Genomic DNA, 14,023 nt, shown 5'->3' with positions numbered 1-14,023 from the left:
ATTTGACAGCTTGTTGGCTTTTTGAGATTCACGAGCAGAGGAAATTTGCTTGTGCAAATTCCGAGAACCCCTTCTTAACCTCATCAGCCAAGGCCGGTTCCTCCTCACTCACCCCTCAAATTAAAGATGAAGCAGGAGGTGTGCAGGGTGTGCGCGGTGACAGGTGATGCTCAGGGAGGGGAAACCCACGTCCCCACTGCCCTCACCCACTCTGCGGGCGTCCTGGGCTCCCCGCACCCGTGGCTAAGTCTGCTGGCCTCGCCAGGTCTCCACCCAAATCTCCGGGCTCCAGGAGGATTTTCGTTGCCCGCTTGACCACTTAAGGTGGCCAGTAGGTCCAGGCTGAGCCCGGCAAAAGCAAGCAGCGAGGCGGCCTCCCGATGCCCAACCTGATTCTCCTTTGTTGACAGCTGGCGGAGGAGGAAGTCCGGGCGGGCGGGGGAGGGGGCAGGGGGCTGGCTGAGGCGGGCGGTGTCAGCAGCGGGAGCGGCCCCAGCCCCGGCGGGCGCGGCCGGCAGGGAGGGGGTTAACGCGCGCGGCCTCTATGATAATGAGCTGCATGGTAATATAGGGAGGCCGGCGCTGAGGGCGCCGCCGCCGCCGCCGCCGCCGCCGCCACCGCGGGAGCCAGAGCTGCCGGGCGGAGAGGCGTCCGCGCCAGACTGGAGCGGGAGGGCGGCTGAGCGCATTTGCTGGGAATTTTTCGGCCGGGAAGGCAGGAGATCCAGAGAGAGACCCCGCGAGCTCGGGAGCGGTGGGGAGCGCGGGCGCCGGAGCGAGCTGAGCAAACCTCGAAATAGATCTGGAGAGCCAGGTTCCCGGAGGAAATGGGACTGTGAACGAACCGGGGAGCGAGAAGGGAAGGAAGCGCCGCGATTGCTGATGTCAGAGGAGCCCGGAAAGTCGCGCTGGAAAAATCTGAAGACAGCCGGGGCTCCGCCGCTTCCCAAGGAGAGACACCGCCAGCCACCCCCCCACGCCCCCTCGGCGCCTCCCGATTCCCCCCCGGGAGCCGGCGACAGCGCCCGGCGGGGCGGCTGCGGGGCGGTGGAGGACGGAGGGGCGCGCGGACCGGAGACCGAGGGGCCACTTCAGGAATACAGATAAGTGGCTGGTGGCTTGACGTGGATTTTAATGAATTTGGACTCCATGTGGATTTTGTCGTCCCCGTGATCGCGAGCGGCTGGCAGCGACAGGGGCAGCGCGCCGGCCTCGGCAGCCGGTGGCCGAAGCGGCCGGACCGGGGACGGAAGAACAGACCGACGTCGCCGAGCCGGGTAAGCGGCGCCCCGGGGCCGGGCGCTCCGAGTCCGCGGCGCCCTCCGCCCTGTCCGCCGAAGCGCGCTCGCCCGGCCGCGGCTCCCCGGCGCCCGCCTCCGCGGGGTCCGGGCCCCGAGCGCCGGGGCTCGGTTGCGGCCGGCGAGTCCCCGCGCGGGTCTGCCACTTTCGCGGACTCGCCGCCGCCGCCGCCTCCCGCCCGGGCTTCCCCGCCGGCCCTGGGCTTCCCGGCTGGGCTGCTGGCGGGCGGCGCTCCGCGGCGCGCCTCCACCGCGCACCTGCCGGCACGCTGCGGCTTCGGGAGCGCGGGGGCGGCGGGGCTGTCCCGAGAGCAGCCACCCAAAGCCGGTCTCGGTGGCACTGCACGGGCAGGAGAGCCCAAGGCCACTGGGGCTGGCGCTCGATTTGGGGGCGTTCACTCTGGTGCCCAGTCCCTGGAGGCCGCTGGCTGTTCCTTCAGATCAGGGACTCGGGAATCAAAGGGGAATGCCTCATTAGCGGGCTTCCAGAGGTTCGGGAGCGATTCCAAGGCACCGAGTGGGATAGGTGCTCCATGCCCCGCTTCGTGCTCCCTCGTGGTGATGACCCATCAGCACCATCCGCTGGTGTGAGCAGCAAGAGACCGTTGGAGGCTGAAGTAGGAGCTGATCCAGGCTCCGAGAGGCTCCTTGTCAACTATTTTTGAATATTTCCCTCCTGATGTTTCTTCTTGCCCCACCCCACAAGTGTTGCAGGGATCTTAGAAAATTCTAGCCCTTTTTTAATCCATCCCACAGGTAGTCTCTATAAATATGTTAATCACGGTCTGGACGACCTGAGAGTCATCACAAACTGTCGTTCCAGGTCCCTGACAAATGTCCATCTGTTTGGCATGGCCCTTGCTCTAGGAGGATCTGCACACTCAGACTTAGCTCAGAGGAATAGAGATAACTGGGGGGAGGAGGGAGCTGGTAAAAGACTTGGGGTTCCAGGTCAGTTGTGTCAGGAATGAAAGCCCAATGGAGTCGGCAATGGAAATATGATCAGGTCTCCTGTAGGGATCTAAGGTCCCAGGGTACCAGTGGCACATCCTAGTAGCGGGTATATGAGGGACATAAGACAGGACCTGTTTGAGGCGGTGGCTTGGGGGCCCAGCAGCCTGGATGGGCCCACAGAAATTTGGGGTCCATTCATCCTCTTCCTTCTATTCATGAGCACAGTGGACAAGGTTCATGAGCAGCAGATTACGATGAGTCTCTGGGCTGCACTGGGCTGGACATCCTGGGAGCGGGAGTCAGGTTCAACTCTCCCCCTCCCCATACAATAGCAGGCTCCTGTCTTGCTGGGCTCCTTTCCCAGATCTTGAAACTTCACTCTTCCCTCTGGGCAGGCTTTGGATACTGGGGCCTTCAACAGAGCGATAGAGCCCAGGGAAGAGATAGCTCTGGCTGGAAGAATTCAGCTCTTCCTAATTGAAATGCACAACTTTTGTGCAGTCACCCCAGAATGCTCCTGGAGTTGCTAGCAGCCCGCTCTCCATTGACCTCCCGGGCAAAAAGAGAGCAGAATGCATTAACTTCCCCCTGACCTCACCTAGCACCTTTTGAACTAATTACCAATGATCTCCCCTCCTTGGCCTAGGGAATGGAGGAGGGTCAGGAGGGAGGATAGGGAACCAGGGAAACTGAGAGCCATCTGTCCAGATACCCTAGCCAGCTTGTTTTGCTTTCCCCTTCTTCCCCCGGCACCTCTGTTTTCACCCTGACCCTTCTTCATTCCAGAACTTACCCTCACTGCCAGCATTACCTAAAAGAGCAGTTCCCCTCAGCGCTCCTGCCTCCCACCGTCCCTCTTCAGGGACCCGCTGATAAAGGGAGGGTAGTGCAGTCTGCCCTCTCTGCTCCCTCACTGTCCTCAGCAAATTGCATTAGGATGGGGCAAATTGGCTTGCAAAGCAGGTAAATGGAAATGACATTTGGAGTGCTGTGCAGTGGAGATGCTGCCTAGGAGCTGCAGGATGGGGAGTGGCCGAGAGAGGGAGGGTCCCCTCTGCCCAGGACCATGAGTCTGGCGAGGGGATCCCACCTGGCCCTTCTCTCTGACAGGACCGGAGGACCGGAGTCCCTCATAGCCTAGAGTGCTGGTTGGCCTTTCAGCCTAAGTCTCAGTGAAGAGTAAATGGTGGTGTCCCATGTCCATCATTGCAAAGAAATCATGTTTTTACCAGGTTAGCAGCTCCTCCCCTTTCAGAGCAGGCCTGAATAGCTACCCCTGTCCCCAAAGCTCCAGGGAACCACCCCCCCCACACACACACACACCAACCTCTTGATCATTAAAAGCTGCAGGTGTAGTGAATGTAAAAGTTCACCCTCGGCTGCAGTGGAGTCCGCACTTAAAATGAGGTTCAAAAGAAAACCCTCGAAGAACCGCTACTTCTCGCCTGGGCCCCCTTCCCATTGCCAAATACTTATGGTGATTTCGTTCATCTTTATTTCTTGGGCACGTTACAAGGAAACACATGAGCAGGAAGGGAAACCAGGGACACAGTTAACTACTGTACGAGGCAGCAGCTGGCAGCAGCCTAAACTCGCCAGTTCAGGTACCATGAAATATTTACGGCGCTGGAATTGTCACTGTTTGGGGTTTTATAGTCTCTATCCTGCGTCCTTTGCTAGGGCTGCCTCTCCAAGATATGGGTTTTGGTGTGGGGGGAGGCGACACTCCCCGCCACTCCCCAGCTGTCTCCCTGCATTGCCACACAGCTGTCTCCACACACGCAGACGGGGGCCCAGCATACTCTGTCCATCATGGCACACGGAGAGGCAAGAACTCCAAGCCAAGCCCCCCACCCCACCCCCATTCCGATCATAAAGAGACCAGAGCATTGTGTTACTACAGTCTGTTAACTACAAATAATTCGGGACTGTCCGCAGGGGAACCGGCAGGGGAACCGGCAGACGCGGGCTTTGAGATGCTGTAGTTTACAACTCAGGGCACACACCCTGTCCCCCAGCACTGCCACCCTCAGCCAGAGGCAGTCTGTTATCAATTCATTATATGTGAATATGCAGTTTCTCCCCTTCACAGATGCTCAGTTCCAACAATGATGAATGGAACCGATTCCCTTATGAGAAACAGTTTTTTTTCACTTAGTTACAAAGATTTCACGCCTGATTAGTGTAATTGAGGGGTGGGTGTACGTCCCCTTCTGGTCTGATCTTTTCTAAAGGTGAGCCCCGTGGAGACAGAGAAAGGCAATTCTTCTGGGGGTCAAACAGCTGGTCCCAAGGGCCTGGAGGAGTGGATGGTGAGAACAGGATACCCCCTTTCTCCTCAGCTTAGCCCGCAGGCTCTCTGGGGCCTCATTCCCTGGCCTTTGGGCATATGGGACCTCTACTGTTCCATCTGGAATTCAAGGGCAGAAATAGAGGCGAGAAAGTTCTTCGTTGGGGAGCAGAGTCCCTACCGGAAAAGTGTAAAGGGAAAGAAGGAGGGAGGGGGAGAGCGGAAAGGAAAGGCCCCAGCAGAGCTCAGGCTTCTGATCCCACAGTAGGTTAACCGTTAACCTCCTGCCCCGGCCTGGTCCTGTCTCCTGCTCGGGTGGGAAGATATCTCTCGGGAACCCAGAGGATCAGCACGTGTTCCCCATGCCCCCCTCGCCCCTGCGGGACATTGGCTCTGCCTCCCCTCTCCTCTTTGCCTGCCCCCATCCCTGCTCAGTCCTGGCCCCACTCACCCTTTTCTCTCCCTCTCTCCTGGCACCTGCACTCTTCTCCCACCCCCTGCCAGCTGTCCCTTCACCCAGGCTCTTTGCCAGTTGTTTACATGACAGCATGCATGTCTGATGGGGAAACAGGCCGGATGGCAGGGAGAATCGATGGAGGGGGCAGGCTGTGTTGACTCAGGACTCCCAAAGCCCAAAGCTGGAGCTCCGACCTCAGGTTATAGACTGCTTGAAACCTATACATCAGCCCCACGAGGTCCAAGTTTGCTTGGGTGATGGGGGTGGGGAGGGAGTTTGCCAAAGTTCCCGCTCCTCCAGGAATGCCTGATTTTCCTAGTGTCTCTCATAGTAGAGCTGGCTTGAGGGTCCCTGACTTGGCCCTCTGAGATAGGCCAGCTGGTCCAAGGCCTGGTCAAAGCATTTCTGATTCGTCGGGCCCAGACCCATGAACTTCAGGGGAAAAAAAAAAATAAAGACGGACCAGAGAAGCAGACCAAGATGCAGGAGCGAAGGTGCACGCTAGAAGACTCACTTGGAGATGCAGAAGCAGTCACAGATAGATGGAGAGAGAGAGGCAGGGTGACAGGAGAGGAAGATAAAGACGGGAGACTGACAGCATGAATGGGGCAGGAAGAGTGGAGAGAAAACACAGAAGGCAAGTGGGAAAGAATGGTCCAGGCACAAGTGGACTCTTCTCCAGTCCTCCCTGGCTCTAAAGGGGAGACCCCTCTGGGCTGAATTGGGAAGCTGAAGTAGCAGATTATCTCCACTAGAGGGGACTCTTGAAAGCCAGGCTTGGCCCTAAACAGTGCCTTTTGTGCTTTTTGGGGGCTTTTTTGGGGTTTTTTTTTGGGGGGGTGGGGGGAAGGAAAAAAATAGTTGAGATATATTAGAAACTCTCAGCTGTCACTCCGCAGAGACCACAACTGGTAGGGTCCTATTGCCAGAGGGAGCTCTGGGCCCTGTCTGGCTGGACAGGGGAGCAGGGGAGCAGGAGAGGCGCCTGCAGCATTAAGCGGTGGGGCCCAGCATGTGAGCATCTCTGGGAAAGGCCGGCCAGGATGCGTCTGGGGGTGGAAGGCAGGAGGAGGGCAAGCATTCTCAAGAGAGCAGGCAGTCCTGCCGGCCAGGCCAGGCGGGCTGTCCCGCCAAGAGGTTCTTGCCTTTATCAGCGATCCAAGTTTTTGGCCCAGCCCCAAGGTCCACCCGCCTTCACACGCCTTCCCTTCTTCCAGCTCCCTCCATGCGAATTTTCAAAACACTCTCAGGTGGTGACAAGACCGATCCAGAGGAGACTTTTTAAAGGAGACTTTTCAGGAACTGAACGTATGTCAACGTTGTGTCACTGATTTAATCTTTGTCTTCATACTCTCTGTGGGAGCCTTTCTCTGAATTATAATCCCCTTTCATTTCAGCGGAGGACAATCTGGAGAGATAGCAGAGTCCAGGGGCGTTCCTCATCTGAGGAGATAATAACTGTCTAACAGGGGTAGGGAAAAATATTGAAGTTTTGGGATGGGCAGCGGGCTGGAAAGTAGCATCTCTTCAGATCTGACACTGTCCTTTGCTGTTTAATCTCAGTTTCCCTTTGGCTCAAATTTACCTGAGGTCATGGGAGGAGGGGAGGGAGGAGAGAGAAAAGAAAAAAGAAAAACAAGATAAATGTATCATGTTATAAAAGTCTAATCCGGCTTTTCCTTGGCTAAAATTACTTTGGGTGTGAGAGATAAAAGGCAGTGGAGTTGCCCTTGCAAAGTTCAGCTTGTCTTGGAGAAGGAAGAGGAGGAGGGGTCCTGGGGCTCCGAGTGAGTAGCCTGAGTGAGCCCCTCACATCCTCTCCTTGGTGCCCCTCAACACTCCTGCTCTCTGAAGCTTAAAGAGAGGGGATGGAGGCTCTTCCTGAAACACTTGCAGTTTCTCTGCGCTGTCTGGGGAGTTATATTTACACAGCCTCCCTTCCCACCTGAGCTTCTTTTCTGGGTCTGGAGAGACAGAAGAAGTGGGGAGCAGCTAAACAAATCCTCCAACTTTGCTCTTCATATTTGAATTGCTGCCCTTGTACTGAGCCAAACCAGGAAGACACTGAAAGCAGGAATTGGAATCCATTTCAGTTAAAACAAGTGGAAACTGATCGCTTGCACAGTGCTGGGAGTGTGTAAGGCTTAGTACCAAGATGAAAAGATAACAGATCCCACCTTAGTGATGCTTCCAGTATCTTGGGGGTGGGGGGGGGGGTGGTTGGGAGAATTATGTAAGCCAGCTGACCTCACAGAACTTTCATATAAGGCAGAATGGCATGAACAGTGGACTGGGCGGTCAGAGGAAGTGGAGGCACAGAAGCTCCCGAAAGCTTTTGCTCTAGTCAATGGAAGGTGTAGGTTTCCAGGAGGGAGACTCCAGTGCCCGAGAACTTCACAGTTTCCTGTCGACAGTGACTATCTAATGCTGTCCCATTCCTCAGCCTCTCAGAACCACCCCTAACCATTGCTTTTCCTTCATCTTCCTCTGTGAGGGCAGTGGGTTTTTTTCTATTAGTCAACATCCTACAGCAAGATCTCCCCGTCCCACCCTCCCAAGGGGTTTCCACGTTGTATTCTATGTAAATTGCATCCCTTTCCGGCCCCTTAGAGCCAGCAGCATGGTTCATCAGGAAATGTTATTACTCATTTGTATTCACATTGAAGTGTCCAGAATCCTGCTGCTAGTGCACCCACTTTTATCTGAAGGAATCTATTACGTGGAACAGACTCGAGAGAAAAATATGCTAAACTTCCCCCTGCACTCAGGCTGAACAGAGGAGCTCCCCTCCGCGAGCCAACCGAGCCATATGTCTGCTTCCTGGAGAAGGACTCTCTTTTAAAGGTTCTGTCCATAGAGAAGGCAGAGGAGCAGTAACAGAGGGAAGTGAAAAGGAGACAAATTTCTCCTCAATTTTAAAACTTTCTCTAATCCTCTAATGGAAGATGATGGTCTACGTGCACCTTGAAAAGTTCAGATCAAATTGAGGGCAGAGTGGGGAACTCCCTGCTCTGGGGTGGACGGAACTAGGGGGCATGCTTGGGCTTTAAGGAACCTTTGAAACTTTTGAAAGTCTGTGCTTTTAAGAAATATGTGTAGGGTGTGTGTGTATCCCTGAAGTTCACACCCCACCCCCAAAATGTAAAAAGCCACTAGACTCTAGTCTCGAGGACCTTTTCTTAGTCTCAGCTTCTGCCCTCTGCTCTGGTTGTGGAATGGAGGCATCGGAGAACGAACTGTAACCCCAGTGCCTCCCCCACGTCCCCAAGTGGTAGATGACTGGCTCTCAGGGTAAACTAGAGGAATTCAGGGACAAGGCAGCTCAGGATGTCAGGGGAACCCACGTGTCGTCATTGCTGTGCAGTGATGGACAAGTCATAGACCCTCTCTGAGCAGGAGGCAGGGTGGAGGCCTCCTCCCTTTAAGGGATGGAGGGTGGAAGGTTCTGGAGGAGAGGAATGGGTGGGTGAGCGAGCCCTGCCTGCCCTGGAGATGCAGGAAAACCGGAGAGCAGACAAGTGGTGAGAGGGGATGTAGCCGCCTTGAAGTGGTTTCCTGCTTCAGGAAAGCGAAAGGCCTCAGCTGGGCTGGGTAAATATTACGTTGGCCTCTGACCTCCCACCTCCCCCGACTGCTCCCCAGGCTTCCCATTTTCTTCCCCCTGAGCAACAGAGATACCTGAGGGAGAAGAGCCTGGCCAAAGCCAGATGGGAGGACCAGGCTCGACCCCTGTGCCCAGAATGAGAGCCCTCCGGGTCCGCCAGCGCTGCGTGTCTGGGTCCCTGCTCCATGTGGGTGGGCGGTGATGTTTTCCAGGAGAGAGGCAGTCAGGGTTTCACAATACCCTGACAAGACTGGCCCTCCACCCTCACCCCAGCCGCCTAGACCCTTCTGGCTAGTCCCTTGACTGTCTGTGAAATTAAAACCCACACCACCAGGGTTTCTGCTAGGCCAGCACCCCCTGAGGTTTATCCGGAAATTAACAAAATTCAAGACTAACGCCCCACTCTGAGTGACCCCACTCCCCACCCCCAGGGGCAGGGGTGTGTGAAGCCCTTCAGATTCTGGGCCCAAGGACCCAGCCGTGAGAGACTTAGAGAAAACTGTCTGGACCACTTGTGAAGCTGGGAAGTCACACCTGGCATCCTCCCGCAGGAGGCTCCTTCTGACCAGGAGGGGTGGGAACAGATGGTCAGGAAGAGCCTGGTGTCAGATTAGGGTCCTGATGCCTGGGAACAAAGGGCTTCCCTTCACACTTGTAGCTCTCTCTCTCCCGAAGAGATTTCTCACCTGTGGACCAGGGCTCAGCCTCCATTTGCTGCCGGGTCCTGGAGGGAGATAAGAGGGAACCACCAGACACTCTGGGAGAATGGCCTCCTGCCCCTTACCCAGCACCTCAAGTTTCTTCATCTGTACGGTGGGAATGAAGGCTTCTCGTGACTCCCCAAGGGACCTCGCTTGCCGTTGTTTCTGGAGCCAGGCACGGAAAGATGGTGCTAGGAGATTTGGAAAAATGACAATTGTTGCAAACGTGCAAAATTATTTTAAAATTTAGGGCAGGAATAGAGCCCAGCTAGGGATGTTTTTCTCCTCTCTCTCTCTCTCCTCAAATTTGTTTGGAATTTTCTGAGAAAAATAATATTTTAATTAAAGAAAATCTATGTGCTAAAGGTTTTTATATGTAAAAAATAGATGAAGGGCTGAAGACTCAGTGGAGACTGGAAACGGAGAGGAAAACCAGTAGTGATCGTGGCATTGGGACCACCTGCAAGGCTCGCGGTTAGCACTAACAAGTGATGCTGAAATTTGAATTCTGAATTTGCTACCCTTGGGGTTTTGGAGGCCTCAAGAGTAGAAATGAATGATACCATTCTAGACTAGTAGGTTGACATTTTTCTCAAGTCAGCCTCCCATGGCAGGGCAAGAAGCAGAGCTCATGAGCCCCCAGCTGCCTGCCTGCAGTCAGCTTACGTCTCTCTGCAGAGAGAGCTCCTAGGAACATGCCTATGAAGGGGACAGACACAGCTGGAGCTGGGGCCCAGAGCCCATGCTGGACCCTGGGGCTCAGGGATTAGATCCTTGGCCACACTGATCCTTGGGCAGAGCAGAGCAGGAGGTCTGGGGAGACCTCAACTGTCTTCTGCTGGTCCAAGAAGCTCCTCCATGGCCCTCCCAGCTGCAGCACAAAAGCCTTGTCCCCTGTTGGGAGTGCAGGGCCTGGGAAGGCAGGCTGTGGGAGGAGGGAGCCCTGTGCCTTGCCTTCAATAGCCCTGTCCAAGAGCCAGCTGTGGACAGTGAGTGTGACAAGGTGCCTTGATTTTCTTCTCGAAAACAGTATTAAGAAAACAATTTGAATTACAGAAGAATAGGTGTTCTGTGTAGCATACCTGAGAACTGTTTCAGAGTATTTGATAGCAGCTTTTACCCAGGCCCACATAATAGATGCGAAAGCACAGCCTGGGAGAGTGGATTGCCCTCTGTCACACAGCGAGTGGCTAGTCACGCTGTCCGCTGGTGAGGAGGTCTGTCTGCCCCAGCCTGGCCCAGTGCACTCCGTCCTCTGCCCTCGTGGCTACCTTCTCTGTCCCGTCTCTGGCTCCCCGACCCTGTGCCCTGGGATGTCCCCATCTCTCTCATCTCTCTCCCTTGGATTTGAGCAGGTGGTTTTGAGAACTGACCCCTCCCCTGCTGCTGCCAGTCTGCAGGCCCTAGGACACCCCAATGCCTTTCCATGGCAGCGTATGTAGAAATCACCCCCCCCCCACCCCGCACAACAAATAGCTCCAACCAGCTTTCCTTCATCCACAGCAGGCCTTGCTATTTGCAGAGTCAATGGCCCTGGCAAGGCCCTGGCCGCCCCTCCCTCCCCGGAGGCAGTGTGGGCACTGTTTGCGTGTCGGTCTCTGTACACTCGGCATTCACCATTTGAAGAGGGTGAGACAATGACCCGAGCAGCTGCCTGCGGACTGCTGGCTGGGAGGCTGCCGGCGCGGGAGGCGGCAGCAGGGGCCGGCCAGGGTTTGCCCCCCTGCACCTGTGAGCCTTCTGAAGCAGCCGTGGCCCACCCAGAGGCAACGGGAGGCAGGACTAGGATCCAGGGGACCTGGTCCAGGCCACCTGATTGGCTTCCGCTGCCTGCTTCCCAGCCTCCTTGGCCAAGGTTTCTACCAGCTGTGTAGTCACTCTGGGCCTGGTAGAAAAAGTCAGGCCCTGGCTCCTGAAACACTTGTCCAGGTAGAGAAAACCAAGGTGCTTCCCCGGGAGCCCACCCAGGCAGAAGAGAGGTACATTACTTGCAAGGAGAGTGAAGTTGGTGCAACATAATTTACTCTGAGTGAACAAATGTTTACTGAATATCTACTATGTGCCAGGTGTTATGGGAGGGAGACAAGTGGCTGTCCTGGCTCTCGAGGAGCTTGCAGTGTGGCAGGGAAAAACGGCACACAAGCAATGGTCATATACGTTAAATATAAGGAATGCAGGAGCCCAGGAAAGAGAGATTAACCAGAGCCATGTAGCCTGGAAGGGGCGACCTAGGGAGCGAATGAGCTCTCCAGCATTTGGCGAATTCAAGCAGAGGTTGGAAGATGATGACCAGATGTCCAGAAGGGATTCCCGTGTGGAGCAGAAAGGCATCATAGGGGATGGCTGAGACCCCCACCCACATCCCCTGGAGTCTTTCCGGCTGCTGCTCAGTGAATTCAATGGTGGAAAAAGGCTCTATCGAGAACCGACATTGAGTGTCAGGTCCCAGAGAATGACCCGCAGCCGCCAGCCTTAATTCCATAGTAAATAGAACTGGTTCTCACAGCTTCCCCGACAAGGGCTCTCCTCGGAGCGAGGTGCCAGGAAGGCTGGGCCGGGGTAAGCCCTGGGCTCCCCCGGAGCCGGGATTGCCCTCATCACGTTGAAATGAGCTCTCCCGCTACAAGCAGGGGCAGTCCCCGTGTGAACGGGGCCTGGGCAGCTCTGCCTGCACGCTCTAACTTCTAATCATTGTCATAAACAGGACGGAAGCAGCTGCTCCCTCCAGTCTATTATCAGCTTGGTTGGAGACAGAGAAATTTAAATGACAGTAAGATGCTTAGCAGAGAAACGAAAGTCGGTGTTAAAAATAAAGAAAACGAGACAGCTTGTTTCATCGAAATAGAAGGGTTATTAAACAGCTCTGAATTAATCAGTGATCTGCCAGGGCTGGGGCTTGGAGCGCCACAGAGTCAGGGCAGAGAGCAAGTCAGAGTCAGGGAGGAGCTGCCTGCGCTCTCCTGCAGCCACTGCAGGGACTGGAAACAAGGTCTTCCGAAGGGGAGTTGACAAATAGTTTTCTGCCTGGAGGAGGTAAGATCAGGATGGGTGCGGAGGGGACTTTGCACCCCAGCCTCTCTCCCTAGGAAGCCATGCTCCTGGGCTCTTTCCATCTGCCACCACCTGCGCCAGCCCTTGGACTGTCTCCAGTCCTCAGCCCCTCCCCAGGGCTGAGCAGAAGCCGCATGGCATTGCACGGAGGGCCGCAAGGTTCCAGCCAGGCCTCTTCCTCCCTCGCAGGGCATCCTTGAGAACTCAAGTCTGTGTTGAGCTCCTTACACCCTCATTCCAAAAGAGTGGTGACAATATCCCGGGGATGGCCAGAGCCTGGCCGGCCTGCAGGGACAGCGGTCTCCGGAGTAAGTGGTCTGTCCTCAGTGATATCACTCAGTGGCCCCTACAACTCCAGGCTGCAGAGCAGCAGGGGGACACGTGGAACTCCCAGAGCCCCCAGCCCCAGGCCCACTTCCGCATCAGGTACCCTTGGCCAAAATATTTCACCTCCCATCTACCCAAGTCTTCTCACCTGTGAAGTGGTGATGTCCCCTCCCTCACAGGCTGGCGTGAGGGGTCCCTTCATGGGACAACGTGTGTGAAATTCTTAGTAAACGCTAAGATCCCTGCAGAAACACTAGTTGATACTACAGCAGGGGTCCCTTGGAGACTCAGAACAAAACATCAGAAGAAAGGTTTTCCAGAGGGCACAGCAGGGGTCTGGGGAAACAGACTTGCTTGCCTGGCGGGGGCCGCGGGAGGGGAGGCGGTGTCCGAGCACGGCTGTCCCTGAGCACACGTGCTCCCGCTCGCTCGCTGGGCTGTGCAACATGTTGGATCTTGAATCAATCACTCCAGGAGCGTTTTCTTTGCTCTTTGACCTCAGCATTCTTTCTCCTCCCGCCTCCCTCCCTCCTGCTTCCCTCCTGGCTGTTTACCCTTTTCCAGGCTCCTCTCTCACACCCCATTCATCATCAGGGGCCAGATCCTCACTCAGGAGTCCCTCTCATCTCCCGCCCAGGTGGCCCCACGCTGCACCGGTCTGCGTGCCCCCAGCTTTCCCTCCAGCACATTCTTCTCCCCGGTCAGCCTCTCTCATAGTCGTACCCTCCACTTTCCCTCGCTGGAGGGCCACAAGGACCTCAAAAGTCTCTTCTCCCTCCCCACTTGCCCAGGTTCTAAGGGTCCTCGAGGCGGTGTACATGTGGGTTTTGGCCCAGACAAGCACCATAAGCAGACAGACCTTGGCCTGGAGTCCCCACATGTCCCTTTTATCCGGTGCCACTGCAGTTCCCTCACTCCGTGTGCACCAGTGTGAACACGCCTGTTGCTTAAGAAAGGCTGTGTGACAGCTCAGGGATCTTTCCTGCAGGAGCTCAGAGTCTCAGACAAAGAGAAAAAAATAACAGAAAAGGAAGGTGGGAAGGTACAGGGTGGAGACAGCCTCCTTAAGAAGCTTCCTCATAAAAAGGAGTTACAGCTTTTTATTCCAAGGCTGGCTGTTGGTTCAGAAAATCCCCGCAGAGAAAGAAGGAGAGACAGAGAAGATACAGGAGGGGCATTCCATCCCATGTGCTGACCAGACCCAGTATGGGAAGAGCCCCCAGAATGCGGCACTCAGCCCATGCAAACGGTTCTGAGCATCTCTTCCTCCTCCCCTGGGCCAGCTTTCCTCTTTCCTCCTGTCCATCCTCTTTCCTGCCAAGGGCACCAGGCTGAATCACC

The 14,023-nt window shown here is 55.6% G+C and overlaps 1 protein-coding gene across 1 annotated transcript in view; it reads left to right on the top strand.

Annotated features, from left to right (window-relative positions):
* The first annotated feature begins 633 nt into the window (after positions 1 to 633).
* Positions 634 to 14,023, top strand: part of PLXNA2 (plexin A2) — a 203,253-nt gene continuing 189,863 nt past the window's right edge. The window contains 1 exon segment of the mRNA XM_032467086.1: positions 634 to 1,277. The gene's annotated coding sequence lies outside the window, so the exon portion shown is untranslated.

Source organism: Camelus ferus, chromosome 23 (genome assembly GCF_009834535.1).
Source record: "Camelus ferus isolate YT-003-E chromosome 23, BCGSAC_Cfer_1.0, whole genome shotgun sequence".
Taxonomy (NCBI): Eukaryota; Metazoa; Chordata; class Mammalia; order Artiodactyla; family Camelidae; genus Camelus; species Camelus ferus.
This window is presented reverse-complemented; position numbering and strand designations above follow the sequence as displayed.